At 36.8% G+C, this 12,437-nt stretch overlaps 1 protein-coding gene across 1 annotated transcript in view; it reads right to left on the minus strand.

Annotated features, from left to right (window-relative positions):
- Positions 1 to 12,437, minus strand: part of EVI5 (ecotropic viral integration site 5) — a 173,707-nt gene that overhangs the window by 15,219 nt on the left and 146,051 nt on the right. The gene's annotated exons all lie outside the window — the stretch shown is intronic.

Below are 12,437 nucleotides of genomic sequence, written 5' to 3' on the forward strand. Positions count from 1 at the left end.
TTGGAACCACTTATTAAGCAATTTATACATTAGTACTCATAGACATTGTCTCACTACAATGCATTTGAAAATCTAGCTATTCTCGTTTACTGTAAAGTACTATTTAAAAACTTGCCACTTAGTGGGGCGCCTGGGTGGCTCAGTCGGTTAAGCATCTGCCTTCGGCTCAGGTCATGATCCCAGGGTCCTGGGGGGGATCGAGCCCTGCATCGGGCTCCCTGCTCGGCAAGGAGCCTGCTTCTCCCTCTCCTCCCCGCTCCTGCTTGCTTGTGCTATCGCTATCTTTGTGTCTCTCTCTCTCAAATAAATAAATAAAATCTTAAAAAAAACCCCAAAAACCAAAAACCAAAAAAAAACCTTGCCACTTAGTACCAGAAAACACAGAAGTGCTCAAAGACTAATGGGGTTATAGAAAAAATAGATACTAGTTGAAGAAGAGAAAAGAAAAGGAAAGGAAAGAAAAGAAAAGAAGAGCAAGAGAGAGAGAGAAAAAAAGAGATACTTGAAAGAGTTTCTACTGGTCAGATTCAGGACAATTTGAATACCAAGAGAACTGACTGAATCCATGAGTTCATAGCACTGTGTTAGGATTTTTGAAAGACTCTAAGAAATATAAGGCTGAATAAGGCACAATCTTTGCCATCAAGGAACTCACAGTTTAGCTTGTCCCTAAGCATCAAGGACAGTACAACAACTCTTAATCAAAATTATGTGCTGTGTTATCTCCCATTTCTGAACTATTAAGTACTCACTATCAGTATCAACCATACAGTCTTTGTTAAATTAACTGTTCCACTTTTCCCCTTCAGATTGTAAATTCCTTGAGAGTAAGACTACACTGTACTTTGCATAGCATCTGGCACAATATCAGAAAAATATCCCATCTGACACAGCTTTGTATCCAAGTCTGACTTTACAATTCTAACTGGTCCTGTTCCTTGGCCAGTGGAACATTGTCTCTTAAGGTTATTTATTTGGCTCTTTAATTCTGAGTACCAGATTCAAATCCCTCATTTCTGATTGATTCTATAGTCTCTAAATTGGCTGTTTACCCAGATTTCATCCTAAAAATCTCTTAACTCTTTTGAGGCTTATCCTTCCCTAGTCAATACCCCTAAGAGGCTTCTTTCCTGGGTATCTCATCCTCTCTAGGGTCTAATTCCCTTTCTTACTTTGTTTTTTATTTTTAATTTTCCTTTTTTAAGTGATTTCATTATCTCACCTTACCGTCCTCTACCAGACCCATCTTTTTTGTCATGTTTGAGGATTCAACTCTAGTTCTTCAATGAAATTGTCATCATCAGAAACACATATATTCATTAGCAAATTTAAACATCTTTTTTTACCTATAGTAGGAATAGGATACATGCATAGAGGCATGTAATTGGGTCGAACACCAGCCCCTTCTATGAATACAGCATAAAACTGGAAAGTGGTCTAAAAGTCTGGAATAAAAAGTAAGGTACCCTGAGCACCCCGATGTTTATAGCAGCAATGTCCACAATAGCCAAACTGTGGAAAGAGCCAAGATGTCCATCGACAGATGAATGGATAAAGAAGATGTGGTATATATATACAATGGAATATTATGCAGCCATCAAAAGGAATGAGATCTTGCCATTTGCAACGACATGGATGGAACTGGAGGGTATTATGTTGAGTGAAATAAGTCAAACAGAGAAAGACATGTATCATATGATCTCACTGATATGAGGAATTCTTAATTGCAGGAAACAAACTGAGGGTTGCTGGAGTGGGGGGTGGGATGGGAGGGATGGGGTGACTGGGTGATAGACACTGGGGAGGGTATGTGCTCTGGTAAGCGCTGTGAATTGTGCAAGACTGTTGAATCTCAGATCTGTACCTCTGAAACAAATAATGCAATATATGTTAAGAAAAAAAAAAGAAGAAGAAGAAGGTAGCGGGAGGGGAAGAATGAAACGGGGGAAATCGGAGCGGTAGACGAACCATGGGAGACGATGGACTCTGAAAAACAAACTGAGGGTTCTAGAGGGGAGGGGGGTGGGAGGATGGGTTAGCCTGGTGGTGGGTATTGAGGAGGGCACGTTCTGCATGGAGCACTGGGTGTTATGCACAAACAATGAATCATGGAACACTTCATCTAAAACTAATGATGTAATGTATGGGGATTAACATAAGAATAAAAAAAAAATTAAAAAATTAAAAAAGTAAGGTACCCTGTGTGGGATTATTATAGTTTTTTCTCTGTGTTATATATTCTTTTTGGAGGCAAAGAATAAATGGAAAGATGTACAGCCTTGGAGATTTTAAAAAATTAATCTAGAAACAATTCCTGGAAGTTTGGTCACAACTTAAATAATAAACTCTTGCAACAGAATGTATTGAATAGCTGATATGATTTATGTCCTTGGGTAAACTTGTATTTCTTAAATAATAGGTATATATGAAATTGGGTTAACTATTTTTATCTAGTTCTATGTTTCTGGGAATGTCAAATTTGGCTAGAAAATCTCAGTTGCCTCTGTTTTCAGAAAATCATCTAATATTTAAAAGTTAAGATTTTAGTATAGCACCTACTGGAAACTGAGGCAGAATCTAAAGGGTCAAGTCACACCAATTCTCCAGTTTCAGATGGAAGAGAAATCCAGAACCTGATGCTGGAAGAAAAGTAAAGAATACTAGGTGGTAGTAAAGTTCTACTAACCAGACATTAGGTTCCCATCTGAGAGAAGTAATTAATTTAATTAAACCATTGTGGAACTCCTCCTACATCTCACATGTGACAGTTCAGTGAGTCGGCACGACTGTGGCAGGGCAGAGGGATGTAGGAGATCAGTCCGAATGCCTGGGCAGTAGTTCCGTCTCTGCCACCAACTAGCTGTATAACTTCGGGTAAGTCCCTTAACTCTTATGCCCTCAGCTTCCTCATTTAGCAAGTGAAAAACTAGGTAAACTTTAAGAACATGTCTGGCTTAAAAAAATGTGAATCTGAAATCTCAGCTTTATGTCTTCTACACAGTGATATTATTGTAGACATTAAATATTGTACACTGTACAGTTTTATCTTATGACTTCAAATAAAATAAACTAATTATCTGAGATTAAATGGAACATATAAGAGGAATAGGAATAACAACCCCCATTTAAAGAAGTCATTAAGAATGGATTTTTAATCTATAAATGGAGGTTGTAAAATTTAAAAACAGTGCTAAACATTTTTTTAAAAGATTTTATTTATTTATTTGAAAGAGAGAGCACAAGCAGGGGGAGTAGCAGGCTCCCATGGAGCAGGGAGCCCGATACAGGACTTGATCCCAGGACCCCGGGATCATGACCTGAGCCGAAGGCAGACACTTAAACGACTGAGCCACCCAGGTGCCCAGAGCTAAACATTTAATTTGAAGAGCATTTTTTTTTTAATTTTATTTATTTCTCAGAGAGAGAGAGAGCACAAGCAGGGGGAGCGGCAGGCAGAGGGAGAAGCAGACTCCCCACTGAGCAGGGAGCCTGATGCGGGGCTCCAGCCGAGGACCCTGGGATCATGACCTGAGCCGAAGGCAGATGCTTAATCAACTGAGCCACCCGGGTGTCCCTAATTTGAAGAGCCTTAAAGCAATTTCCATAGGAGTACAAATATGATCTTTCATTATCTACATAAGACCTTTTGGCAGCAGAAAAAAAACAATTTTCTTGTAGTGAGGCTTTTGTGAGCTCCTGCATGATACTTTACATTGCTTTAACTAGAGAAAAAACAAATTTAAGGGAATATGTTTTTTTATTAAGAAGTTGCCACATTGGGAAACTGGGCACTTTTTACTGTAACAATATGCATGAAAGCTTATAACTCCATGTATTGAAACTTTTTTAAACAATAATTCTAAAATTAAGATTCAATTATCAACAGACATCAGTACAAAAGATTATTTCTGCCTCCACCAGTACACTGTTGCTATCAATGCAGTTTGTAAAAATGTAAATTCTTTTTTAGGTTATCCTCTGTGAACTAGGTAATATACTTGGGGTTTTGCAAGATTTAAAAGGAAATAAAGACTGGTAGAAACAGTCAATACAGAATAAGCATACAGTTAAAAAAACAAAAATATTACTATTCAGTTTGAAATAAAGAGAAGAAAATAGCTGCCAATAATTAGAGCCAAATTACTAAGTTTTTTTCTACCGTTAATATTCTGATTTTAGGGGCGCCTGGGTGGCTCAGTCGTTAAGCGTCTGCCTTCGGCTCAGGTCATGATCCCAGAGTCCTGGGATCAAGCCCCGCGTCGGGCTCTCTGCTCCGCGGGAAGCCTGCTTCTCCCTCTCCCACTCCCCCTGCTTGTGTTCCCTCTCTCGCTGTGTCTCTCTCTGTCAAATAAATAAATAAAAAATCTTTAAAAAAAAAAAAATTCTGATTTTAATGCTAGATGAAGATCAATGTTAAATGAATCTTTAAGCTTCTTTAAAAAAATTCAAGTTCGGGGCACCTGGTGGCTCAGGTGGGTTAAAGCGTCAGCCTTGGCTCAGGTCATGATCCTGGGATCAAGCCCTGCCTAGGGCTCTGCTTCTCCCTCTCCTCTCTGCTTGTGCTCTCTCTTGCTATCTCTATCTCTCTCAAATAAATAAAATCTTAAAAATAAAATAAAATAAAATAAAATATATTCAAGTTCAAGTGATTTTATTAACTACTTTTAAACTGGGAATGTAGAACAAGGGAAAAAAGATTCACAGTTACAAAAGGGTAGTCTGTCATTTGATTCCGAAAGTTCCTCATTTCAAAAATTCTAGTTTAATAACAAGTCAGTATACACATTAAATATACTAATAATGGACAGGGCATTCAAAATACTTTTTGGTAGATATTTTACTAAATCTATAGCTCAAGCATACATAAACAGTTATCAGAATTTAAAAAAGAGTACTTACGTATAAATATTTTCTAAGTCAAACTTCAGAATGGGCTTTCTTTAGATTTCCTTTTATTTATTCAAACTCCTAATTTTGTATTTGGCTGGTAGAAATAAAAGAAGATTCTTGGGGCACCTGGGTGGCTCAGTCGTTAAGCGTCCGCCTTCAGCTCAGGTCATGATCCCAGGGTCCTGGGATCGAGCCCCGCATCGGGCTCCCTGCCCGGCGGGGAGCCTGCTTCTCCCTCCCCCACTCCCCCTGCTTGTGTTCCCTCTCTCACTGTGTTTCCGTCAAATAAATAAATAAAATCTTTAAAAAAAAAAAAAAAAGAAGATTCTTGGAACATATGATAACTTAAAAAACTGTCTCCTCAACAAAGAAAACAGGATGACAGAAGACCTGGGTAACTGGGAATGAGCACAAAGGCTATCCTTAAAATGAAAGTTGGCTTCATCTACCTGGGTTGTATGTTATTTATAGCATCCTATAATAGTGTTTTATGTTGCTTTGTTTTTTGGACAGCTTTGTCCTGAAACAGCTTACATTTCTTTAAGTTCTTCAGGAAGGGGGGGTCTCAGTAATTGTTCAGTGACAATTCCTCTTGTCAGTTTTTTTCATAAATCATCCATCATTGTCTGATAAATGGTAAAAAAAAATGCTGAAGATATCTTTCCTAATACATTCATTCTTCAGGAGGACCAGGGAAGTTTATAATCTAATTAAAATAACTATGTTGAGGGTGCCTGGGTGGCTCAGATGGCTAAGCGTCTGCCTTCAGCTCAGGTCATGATCCCAGGGTCCTGGGATCGAGTCTCGCATCAGGCTTCCTGCTAGGCGGGGAGCCTGCTTCTCCCTCTGCCTCTGCCTCTCTCTCTCTCTGACTCTCATGAATAAATAAATAAAACATTAAAAAAAAATAACTATGTTGAAATGCTCCCTTCTTGAAAGTCTCCTTTCTGGGGCTCCTGTATCCACAGTCGCTTGTTTCCCCCCTATCCCACTGGTAGTTTTGATCTCCTTTATTGGCTCTCTTGATCTTATAGGTCAGGAGTGCCACAAATTTGCTCCTAGAACCCCTTCCCTTTACCTATGAATAACATTTATATGCCAATAACTACTATACCTATTTTTAGCCCCAACATCTTTTTAGAACCTCATACATATCCATTGACCACCTCGTATTTTCATTTTAATGTTCAATAGGAATCTCAATTTTAACATAAACTGTAAAACAGAGCTCTTGATATTCTACCCTTCCCAACTTCAGTAAATGGCACCAATCACTCAGATGTCAAGCCAAAAATCTCTGGAGTCACTGACTGTTTTATCTTATGTCCCTCATGCAATCCATCAGCAAGTTCTCAACCTCTAAAACTTATCTTTAATACATTCCACTTCTCCCATCCTTCTAAGCCACCTTTGCTCTTACCTAGACTATATTAACAGCCTCCATTTTCCTGTTTCTAGTCTTGCTCTCCTACAATCAATTCACCATATAGCAGGCAGGACAAATCAGATCACATCACTCTTTGCTTAAAACCATCCAAAGGCTTCCCACTGAACCAAGAATAAAACAGAGTCTATTTATCCTGGCAAAAAAGCACTATATAGGATTTGACCTCAACCATCTCTTTAATCTTATCTCATACCATTTTTTCCCCCACCCTCCACTATACTGTACCCGCCACATTAGTATGATTTCTCATGAAGTCCACTACATTCCCCCAAGGTCTTTGTGCTAGTTGTTTCTTCTGCCTGGAATGTTCTTTCCACTGATTTTTTTTTTTTTAATGATTTTATTTATTTGACAGAGAGAGACACAGCGAGAGAGGGAACCCAAGCAGGGGGAGTGGGAGAGGGAGAAGCAGACTTCCTGCTGAGCAGAGAGCCTGATGTAGGGCTCGATCCCAGGACCCTGGGATCATGACCTGAGCCGAAGGCAGACGCTTAACGACTGAGCCACCCAGGCGCCCCTCCACTGATTTGTGCACATCAGGAAGCTTCTTAGCATTCCTATCACAGCTTTTATGTTACCTTATTAGCAAAGCCTTTTGAAATCATTTATTTGTTAAATTCTTTTTCCCATGGAGTATCTATTACAGGGCAACGTTGTTCTAGGTGCTGGGGGAAAAGTTACCCAAGTACGCATTAAAACCATAATGGGAAACCTCTTCCCAGACAAAGAAAGACTAAAATTAGATAAAGACAGACAATCCTACATGTTGATGAGGATGTAGAATAAGAACTGTCTTCAATGCTCATGGAGTGTAAAATGGCATAATCACTTGCAGCAATGTTCTTAACAGACCAAACTGGAAATAATTCTAATGTTCACCAACAAAAAGATAAATAAATTGTAGTATATTTATACAAAGGAAAATTACACAGTGATGAGAATGAATAACCTATAGCAACATTGTAAAATAACATGATTAAATTTCACAATTTAAAGCCAAAGAAGCAAGACACAAAATATATACTATAAGCAGCCATTTATATAAAATTCAAAAGCCTAAACTGTTGTATTAAAGTTGAGATCATGGTTATCTTTGAAGAGGAGGGAGTGAGTAGTGGTTGCAAGAGAGTATATATGGGGCTTTGAGTCTATTTCTTGGACCTGGGTGGAAGTTACATGGGTGTGATCACTTTGTGATAATTTATTGAGCTCTAAACTTGTCACCTGAGCACTTTCCTCCATGTTGTACTTCTATCAAAAGTCTTTAAAGAGTTTGTTCTTTAAATTGTTCAATTTTTATGATTATGAACACATTCTACTATAGAATATTAAGGATAACAGCTGGTCTGTAATAGTTGATCATACTCGAAGGTTTCGTTCACAGATAAGCAATGAAGAAACTGTTGTTTGGTCTCACCATCAGACATAGTTGTGGCTCTCCTAACAATTGGTCTGTTTTCATTATACATTCTCTCTGACATATTTAAAGTGACTAGGTTTCCCCCTCTTTTGTGTTGACTGCTGAAAACCTTAGAGCCAAGCTTGAGGTCCACTTATAAGAAATAGATACTCCTGTGGTATGCATTTTTGTATGGGTCTTATTCATGGCTCCATATTACACTCCTACAGTTTTCTTTCCTTTGTCTCACAAAATGTCTGCATCATTTACAAACTTGTTTCCTTATGTCTAGAACAAGACAGGGTATTTATTAATGAACAAAAATGCTCTAAAGGTTTTTTTTCTTTCTTTTAAAAAAAAGTATAGTTTGTTTTGGTTTTACTTCATTCTAAGTTTAATACATCGCAGTCAAATGAAAGTCCTGCTTCAAGCTTCTGCTACTTATTGATCATGTGACTGTGGACATGTTATTTAGCCTCTCTCAGACTATAAAATGGGAATAATAATTTTCACAGGATAATTGTGAAGATTAAAATAATCATCCAAAGGATCTACACCCAGTTTAGCAATTACCATTAGAAAGCTTAATGAAAAAAGGGAAAACTTGCTCTATGTAGAAAACTTACTAAGCAAATAGGACCAGAATTACTTTTGTGAGATTTTAAGGACATAAAGCATATTAAAACTATTATGACATCATAAAAATTCAGCAAAGCTGTTTAATAAAAAAGTATTTAATTTTTAGCATAAATGAATTATCTTTAGACTGGAATAAATTTACCTATTCCTACAACATCCACCAGAACATATCACATCAAGAACAAGTGAAAACATAACCTATATCCAAAAACATTTTCAAATCAGCTGTTTAGTATGCATTTTCCTATAAAATAATACTGTAAATGGCAGCAAGGCTCCAAAGGGCCCAGAGAAGCCTAGTCAACTGGTAAGTTGGCTGAACCATAAAATTATACTTCTCAGTATGTCTATACCTACATGAGTCCTGAGTATATTTCTTTTAGCTTCTAAATGAGAATAACTTTCTACTTTCTTCTAGCTCCCTTTCCCAGCATTTAGAAAATAGTCATTGCCTTCAGTGGTCAGTAGCTATAAGAAGACAGACCTATGTTGCAAAGTACATGGCTTATTCATTCCTAGAACCTACAATTTTGGTTTATGTATCTGACTTACATGTTCCTGATGCCCAATCTGCGTGACAAATTTCTTCTCATTTTTCAAAACCCAACCCAGATGCTGTTACCATTTTATTCCTATATGTTTCAAAGGAGGCATAGCATATGGTAGTTAAGTGCATGAATGGGCTTGGAGTCCTATAGTCTGAACTAACATCCTACTTCTACCACTAACTACTGTATGACCATGGGGAGTTATTTAATACCCCAGAACCTTAGTTTTATTACTTGTAAACATGAATAATAATGATGCTACCTACTTCAAGGAATGTTGTGAAGAAACAATGTAAGTATAACATTTAGGACAGTGTCTGGCACAGAGTGACTATTAAATGAATGGTAACCACTATAATGTAATATTTTTCATTATGTATTACAATTCGTTTATTTGTATACCGGTCTCTGCTGTTAGTCTGTGAGCCCCTTGAGGGACTGTTTCAATCTTTATTTGTAGTTCTAAACACAGTGCCTAGGAGGTGCTATGATGATAGATGTTTGGAAGGGCAGGAGGTGGGGAAGATGGAATAAGGAAAGACTTGAACTGGGATCCAGTTTCTTTTCTATGTATGCCATGAGGACAGGATGTACAGATACGGGAGGATTTAACCAAGGCTCTTGCCAGATCTGGGGCAGCAAGGGTTTCCACAGTGGCTTCTATGAAGGTCTTGGCAGGGTATGAGAGGTTCCAAGTTAAAACATTCCTATGTGAAGTAGGTAAAATTAGGAGCATAATTAGTTAGGTGGTGACGGCAGGAACTGCAGGGGTTGGGAGTCAGAGAAGGCACTTGGATGGATCACAGTAAACTGCAGGAAGTGAAGATAAATCTCCATTTGCTATGCTAACAGGGAAGGAGAGGGAGCTCCCACGGCTAGGTCAACTGAAGAATTCACTTACTGGATGTATGCAAATTAATGTTTCAGGGAGGAACAACACAGTTAAAATACTGTCATTAATTGCCATTCTTTAAATTTTTAAATATTGATGACATGTTTTCTAATCTAATGTCTGTAAACAGCACAGAAAAGGATAGGCCAAATTTGATTCAATCCTGGCTCAACCATTTACTACTTGTATAACCCCGGCAAGTTACTTAATTATTGTGAGTCTGTTTTCATATTTATTCAATTGAGAATACTACCATCATGTGGGATTATTATGAGGGTTAGTAATAATAAATATGAAGTATCTGACACAATGCTTGACCAATAGAGGGTACTCAATAAATAGTAACTACTATTGTTATTTTATAGATCTGCAGTTTCTGTCAACATTTCCCTCAGCATTTTGAGAAGTATAAAAATCAGCTAATAGAGTGACTACTAACAGTCACATGTTCACATATAACATTAATATTTGAAAGTTAATTTTATGGTGAAAGCTAAAGATTCTGGCAAACTAACACACAAGGCAAAAATTAATTTGGAGAGATTAGACTGACTTTGGTTGCAGGCTTTTTTCCTCATTGTGAAGTGCTATAGCACAAGAATGAAAATCACTAGAGTAATAAAGTGATACCTTATGTAATCCTCTTAAGAAGCTGGTCCAACCAATAGTAATGTGTATAGTCAGTGCACTTGTAACTATTATCTTGGTTTAAAATTTCACTTGTTTTCACTTAACCTTTCTTTAGTTGTAAAACTTTGAAACAGGTGAATGTATTAAAATCTGCTCTGAAAACATAATGAAAAGGAACCTTTAACTGAAGACCTATAATGGTTTCATATTATCTAGTAAATTTGATCTCTTCTAGCTTTGAAGATTCACCATAAGCTGGTTCTATTCAATCTGCCCTTACCTCCCACAACTTAATCACATTAATTCTTAATCGAGTCTGGCCTCTAAATCCCACACCCATGCTGGCTCACTCTCACCTCTGCACTCTTGTGTGGTCCCCAGCTGCACTGTACTCACCCTCTTCTCTACACATTTTCTCACTGGGGCCTGCTTAAGCCCAGGACCTGCGTACTTTGAATAACACAATTAGCATCTCATCACAAACTGTTCTAGTTTGTAATTTACACAATATAGCTCTTTATTTTAACGGTAGAAAATTTTACTCAATTAATTTTCTTTCCATGTTTGTGCAAGACAAACAATTACTTTCACAGGCCACACATAAAAAAGTGACATTAAAGTGAGACCTCTCACGAACTGTTTTCTGCCAGTCCTGATGAGGAGATTATCATTATTTTTAGTTAAGGTACATGACAGGCAAAATTAATGTTGGCTGATTTTTAGACGAGTCTTGGAAATAAAGTCAATCCCTATACAATTTTCTTAATTCAGCAACATTAAAGCTTTCTAATCACTCTAAGTCAAAATTATAAAGGGGAGATGGCTTTATTTTAGTCAAAATTTCCTTTTGAGAAAAGCTTTTGAACACAAGGAATAATTCCTAGGGTTCTCAAAACAATAAGAATTTCCAGAACATCTTATTTGTAACTTCTTCTTTCACACATGGCTATTAGATCAGAAGAGATTATAAAAACTGTACACAAATAGGTAAAGATTATACACAATCTTGAATCCCTTAAATGCCATCATGGTTGAAAATCAGAGGAATGACCCCCAAAATTTCAGGATAAGTTAAATTAAACCACATTTAAGATTTATCATTTTTGTTAATGTTTTGTTTCTCCATTCAGAATTTACTTAGATTGACTACCTCCAGGAGGTATTACCCAAAACACTCAGACCTTAACTGAAGGGTGTAATACCAGGAAAGAGTAATGTCCAAACTTTTTCCTTTGAGGTTTAAACTAATTTAGTGGTCAAAATGAGTTTCTTTCTTAACAAATGAGGTTATGTTACCCACCCAAATCTTTTCACGGTGAATAAACCTTATTGTACAAATAATTCAAGATAAGAAACATGCTTTTATATTCATGTTTAGATAAGTACTTATAATTAGAAAATAATAAAGGACAAGGAAATTGACCTAGAGCTACATTAACAAAAAAGTATCTCTCTAATCAAACACATTAATTTAAATTACTTAGTAGAGTACTTAATAATACTATTTGAAAGTTTCATGAATCGAATCTCACAGATTCAAGGTACTGCCAGTTTAAAAAGTGTTTAGATACTAAGAAATCTGTTAACTGATATTAGGCAAGTATCCTTTTTTGCAATCTCAGTAACACCACCATGAAGGGAGTAAGAAGACAAGAGTAAAAAGACTTCCCTCTATCCACAACGGTAAATAACACTAATCTATTTTAAACGTATAAAGAAAACTTTAGTTTAATTGAAGTAACTTATGACACCTGGACAAACTATCAAAGATTTTTAGATCACAATAAAAAAAAATTTGCCATGCAAATATTAATTGAGCATTTTAGATCATGATAAAAGGGTTTGAGAAATTAATTCTCAATATTGGAACAGAACAATTCTTACTAAAAAGACAATTTTCTAAAGTATTATTAATCATAAACAGGGATTCACAGAAAATATTTATCATGAAAGAGTCAGTCATAGCCGGTAATAAACCAGTAATACAGTGTT

The sequence above is a fragment of the Neomonachus schauinslandi genome, chromosome 4 (assembly GCF_002201575.2).
Source record: "Neomonachus schauinslandi chromosome 4, ASM220157v2, whole genome shotgun sequence".
NCBI classification, from domain to species: Eukaryota; Metazoa; Chordata; class Mammalia; order Carnivora; family Phocidae; genus Neomonachus; species Neomonachus schauinslandi.